Source organism: Vombatus ursinus, unplaced genomic scaffold, assembly GCF_900497805.2.
Source record: "Vombatus ursinus unplaced genomic scaffold, bare-nosed wombat genome assembly UNPS02014225.1, whole genome shotgun sequence".
Taxonomy (NCBI): domain Eukaryota; kingdom Metazoa; phylum Chordata; class Mammalia; order Diprotodontia; family Vombatidae; genus Vombatus; species Vombatus ursinus.
This window is the reverse complement of record NW_020954003.1, coordinates 595834-601842: the sequence shown is the minus strand read 5'-3', so window position 1 is coordinate 601842 and position 6009 is coordinate 595834.

Genomic DNA, 6009 nt, shown 5'->3' with positions numbered 1-6009 from the left:
GATCTCATTGATGTGCCTCTTGGGGGCACATATTGTAATCCAACCACACTTGCCCAGTCTCCCCACAAGTTCAACACAAGGGATCTACCCAATGTGCTGAAGGCTTTTCATTGGTTATCACTCACTCTCACTGGGACTAACCCATTTCTTTTTCTGCCCATACATTTTTTTTTCACAATATACTTTATTTCAGTTCTTCTTCATTGTTCCTGGTTTTTTACATACTCTATCCATTCATGAACATCTCATGCCTCTCTATTGTCTTTTGGGTGAGCCTTAATTTCAGTTATTTGAAAACTATAACTCATCATTACTCATTGGCATACAACACTGGATGAGTACTGGTATTGAAAAGATGAGTCTTTGTTTTTACAAGAAGCTTAAAGGACGTGAAAAGACCTTTGATATTTATCAAAGGCAATATAATCCATACTTCTGCTGCTTATTTCTACTGCACTCACCCCATTGTCCTTTTGCAGTGTCTCTCCAAGATATATATACTGGGCTTTAAAGGTTGTCCTTCCAGCTGCATGCCATAATCTGGACCATAGACATTCTTTTAACTATTTGGTTTTTCCTGCGTAGGTGGTTACACTGAACTCTTTTGAGAGGTTATGGATCCCATCTAGGAGGTTCTGCAGTGTTTGGGGTGGGGGGGCATTGTTATAATTAGCACTTTGGAATCTACCAACAGCAGCATTTGGACGAAATCACCATCTCTAGTAGGAATTCTTAACCTTGTAAAGTGTAGATCCCACTTGGCAATTTGCAGAAGCCTAATTGACCCCTTCTCAGAATAATGTTTTGTTGCCTACATTCATAGTGGAAAGAAATGTTAAATCTTGGTGAGAAGTAAGTGAAAATAAAGATGTCATTTTTTCCATCCAAGTTCATGGTCCCCATGAAACCTATCAACCCCTTGGGAGGGTCTGTGGAACTCCAATCTATAGGGAAGCCCTTATTAACTCGAACTCTGAGCTGGATCTACTCCCTGGTCATGAACAACTTGGGCAACAAAGAATACATTTTCTTATTTTATGCCTAATATTAATGCTATGAGAGGGACAGCTAGGTGGCATGGTGGATAGAGTGCCAGGAAGACCTGAGTTCAAATCTGGCCTCAGACATTTACTAGCCGTGTGACCCTGGACAAGTCACTTCACCCTGTTTGCCTCAGTTTCCTCATCTGTAAAATGAGCTGGAGAAGGAAATGGCAAACCACTCCAGTATCCTTGCCAAGAAAACCCCAAATGGGGTCACAAAAGAGTTTCATGCCTGAAACAACTGAACAACAACAATGCTATGAGGCACCTCAAACAGTGTTATTTCTGTAGTTATATTTTTCCAAAAATTGTCATGTAATACAAGCAGATGGAGAAATTTAAGTGAGTAATTAATAATGTCTCACACATATAGTACTTGAAGGTTTATAAAGCCCTCTTGTTATAACGACTTAGTGAAGTAGAGAACCCAAGTATTATTCCCATCTTATAGCTGAGTCTTGAAGGATAGATGACTAACTCATAGCCATTCAGCTAGTAAGTGAATCTAAAATGTTCCTAATAGTTAAAAACTTGGGATCTTAAGGTCAAAATTGGGCGTGTGGCAGCATAGGCACAGAATAGAAAGCAGCATAGGCAGCTAGGTGAACCATTGGAAAGCCCACTGGATTTGGAGTCAGGAAGAAATCTTCCCTCAAACACTGTGTGACCCTGATCAAGTCTCTGAACTTTCATTTCTTCTTCTATAAAATGGACGTGCTGGACTCAATGGCCTCCAAGTTGGAGCCTTCCAACTCTACATCTATACTCTTATGAGAAGTAGCACAACGTAGTGGGAAAAAACCCATGAAACTTCCCGTCAAAAGATGTCAGTTTGAGTCCTGGCTGTGTCACCTCAGAAACTTGGGCAAATCGTTTTCCATCTCTGAGCCTCAGTTTCCATCTCTGTAAATTGGAGATAATAATGCTTGCACTACCTAGCTCCAAGGCTGTTGGGAGGCTTTGTGAAACCTCAAGGCAATAGACAGATGTCACTAGAAATGAAATTTAGCTACAAAAATGTAAGCTATTATCATTCAGGTGATTGGATAGTCAATTAAAAGCTTTTCTGTTTTCTAAAATGTATTTTGATGAAGCCTGGATAAGCATGGTGGTAATTTGTCGTTCTAGCCTAAGTACAAGGCGCTAATTATGTTTGCAAGGTCTGAGCAAAAAGAAATTATACTTCATTATGAAAATAAAAATAGGCCTGGGGGCATTAAACCTGAGGCAAGTGAATAGGTTTAGCTGAGTACAAAATATACATTTACAGCCTCCAGCAATGTTCCTGTCTCCCAGGGTGCCTCTTAGCTAGCAGGCTTCCTTCTTCAGCCTTTCTTTTCCCTGCCTGCCCTCTTTCTCTCTCCCCTTTATGTGTTTTCTTTTCTGCCTTAGACCATAAGCTCCTTAAGCATAGGGACTGTCTTGCTTGGTTGACTTTGTACAAAGACTGGAGCTTACTTAGCACAGGGTCTAGCGTGTAATAAGAACTTAATAAATGCTTTATCAATAAATAAACATTATTAAGCATCTACTATATGCCAGGCATTATGCTAAGTGCTGGGGATACAAAAAGAGGCAAAAGACAGTTCCCACCCCTCAAGGAGCTTACAGTCTAATGGGGGAGTCAACATGCAAACAATTAATGCAAAGCAAGCCACGTGCAAGATAAATAGGAAATAATTAACAGAAGGAAGGCTCTAGAATTAAGAGGGGTTGGGGAAGTCTTCCAATAAAAGAGGATTTTAGTTGGGATTTATTAGGAAGCTAGTGAGGTCAGTAGGCTGAGCATTCTAGGAAGAAGTGTTCCAGGCATGAGGGACAGCCAGGAAAAATGCCCTGGACAGACTGGACAAATGTGAGTGGTCTCTTCTCTTCTAGGGTTTTCATTCCACCAAACATAACTGACAAAGAACAGCAAGATGAAGTCTGATGAGGATCTCACAAAAAGTTACTTATAAAATGTCATATAGGTTAGAAGCAGACTCCAGAGTACTATGCCTAGGTATAGAACAGTACAGCACAGTTACAGGTGGGCCCACCAGGTTCCTCAAGGTTAGACTTCTAAAAGTGGGTGCTCTTTAAGCATTTGTCCTTGGCCTTTCTCTTTCTATTTTATCTCCCTTGGCAATCTCATTCATTCCTATGACTTCAACTATAGCAGCATGGTACAGTGGAAAGACTGCTTGGAAATGCAGCAAGAGGTCCAAGGTTTGAATCCTGACTCTGCTAGTTACTACCTGTGTGACTTTGGGCAAGTCACTTAACCTCTCTGTGCCTCAGTTTCCTCGGCTGTAAAATAAAGGATTTGAATTAGAGGACCTGATCCCTTTCAGCTCCACATTTCTGATCCTATATGTAGATGTCTTCCATATCCATATCTCTAGTTCTGATATCTCTTCTGAGTGCCAGACCCACACCTCCAACTGCCTATGAGATAATCCTATTCGGATGGTACACCCCTATCTCAAGTTCAACACATCCCAAACCAAACTCATTATCTTTAGCTCCCAAACTTGCTTCTTTTCCTGACATTTGACATAAAGAGAAACTGTCTTCTAGATTTGTGTAAACAGATACACAGTGAAATATGCAAAACCAAAAGATAGTCTACTGAATGATTATAACAATGTCAATGAAAAGCTCATTAAAAGGAAGCCAAACTGGTCAACTGGAAAACCAGTAATTGCCTTGGAGAACAGATGAAGAAGCATTCCTTTGTCTTCTTAGCAGAAAAACAGGGCACTGGTAGGGCAGAATGTGGTAGGCATCGTCAGGCATCCGTATTGGATCAGGATTTTTACTTATCTATTTTTCTTTGTTAGAAAGGAGGGTCAGTTTGGAGTAGGGTGGGGAGAGAATATTTCCAGAAATGACTGACATAGGAATAAACATCAATAAAAACGTATCTAAAAAAAACAAAACTCTAATGTATAAAGATACTCATTTGAAGAGAGAAGGAACAATTTCCATAATTTTAACCAAGTTATTAGTTTGGCCTCCATGTTTGGCTGTCTCATGCCAAAACGCACCAGATCAGTCAAATAACTGGCTAAGTTCCTCATTTCTTTTTGCATACATACCCAAGAATCACAACAATAGCAAAAATGATGACAATCACTATGATAATGAAGATGATGAAGAAAATGCCAATAAAAGTAAAGTACTATACTTATAAAGTACATGTGCAATAGAGTGGTGGATCAGTGGAATAGTTTAGGTACGAAAGACACAGTAGTCAATGACTACAGTAATCTACTGTTTGGTAAAGTATATGTGCCCACAAACAAAGGCAACTTAAACTTCATGTGCCTCCTAGGGGACATGTTTGGAACGTCTATTTGGGGTGCATTATCTGCATACACCACCAGGTGGCAGTCTAAGACCAAGCTGCTCTAACTTACTTGCCCTATGTGTGCACCCAGGTTTCAGTGGAGCAGATTCGCTCACTACCAATTGAGCATGCTCAATGTACAATGAGGCAGTTCCAGTCCCCTACATATCTGCGTGATCAGTCTACAGCAGAGCTGGCCCTTTCCCTGTTCTCTCCCCTCTCGCCACCCCCACCCCCCCACCCCCGGTCACCTCCCCTTGCCTCCCTGGCATTCTGCCTAGGGATATAGATTACTGAAACTCATAAATCTCTTACACGGTGCTAGTGCCCCATTCCTACAGGATTGTAATTACTTTCCCCATCAACGTGATGGGAAAGGATAATTCAATCATATACAGATTACAATACATTTACTGAATGAAATTGAAAGTGAAAGTCTAAGCCTTCTTATCCCAGTGGCTGAGTAAATCATAGCCAATTATATTATTTTGAACTTTCCAACCCTTCTCCTTTTGTGTTGTCATCAATTAGACAAACATATCCCAAAGCATACTGGGTCTCAGCAACGTGGCAGAGATGTGGAGAAAGCATATCCTCATAGGTAGAAACATAAAACACGCCCTTCCCCTTTAAAATTCTTACTGGGGCTTGCACCCTCTCAGGACCCTCCAACAATTTCCTCACCAGTCCCCACCATTTCTATCTTTAATATGCACCTACAGAAAATGAAATGGAAGGCAATGAGCAGATGTAACAGAAGCTAGTGTAGATGGAGGTTAAAATAATAATGGTCTCCATAGCATTGACGGTTCACAAAGCTCTGTCCTCACAACAGCTGGGAGGTATGCAATGTGAATTATCCCCATTTTACAAGTGAGGAAACTGCAGGCTAAAAAGCTTAAGTAATTTGTCCATAGTCATTCAGCTATTGAATAGCAGAGTTAGGATTTAAACTGAGGTCTAGCTGATTCCAAACTGGGGACTCTTTTCAGTATGCCAAGCTGCTTCTCCTAAGTAGAAGTCCCAGGATTTCAACACTGAAAGGGTTCAAAATGATGAAATGGTACAATTTTCCTACATTTTACAGTGAAAGAAAATGAGGTTCAGGGAAGGGAAAGGATTTGGCCAAAGACACTGAGCAAGGTAGTGACAGAGTGTAGTCTGAAAGCCAGCATCCTTCTTCCCCTGCATCACCAGAGACCACTCATGTCTAAATGAGTTTTCTGTGTTTGGTCTTTGGCTTTTGAGAGTCACTGAGACTTCAGCATCCCTGGAAAACCCTTTCAGTTTCATTCCTTGTGAGTGAATATGTCTGAGCCCCATTTTTGCATCTGAATGTAAGAGCTCGGTCGCAGAGAGGACCCTTTCTTTCTACCCGAGTATCTTGGGGAGACTCTTTGGGAATGCCAGTGGCATCTGATGCCCTAAAGACTCAGTAGCAGTGTGACTTTGACAGATCACTTCCTGGCTCTTGTCTCACCTATAAAATGAAGATAATAATACTTTCACTATCTGGTTCAACAGTTGATAGGGCACTACCCTTTGATCTTTAATCAGGCTGGTTGAAGTTAGAGAGCAGTTTGAATGTACATCAGCCTATGGCACCCCTTGGAAAATGATTCTTAGATAAGGTCT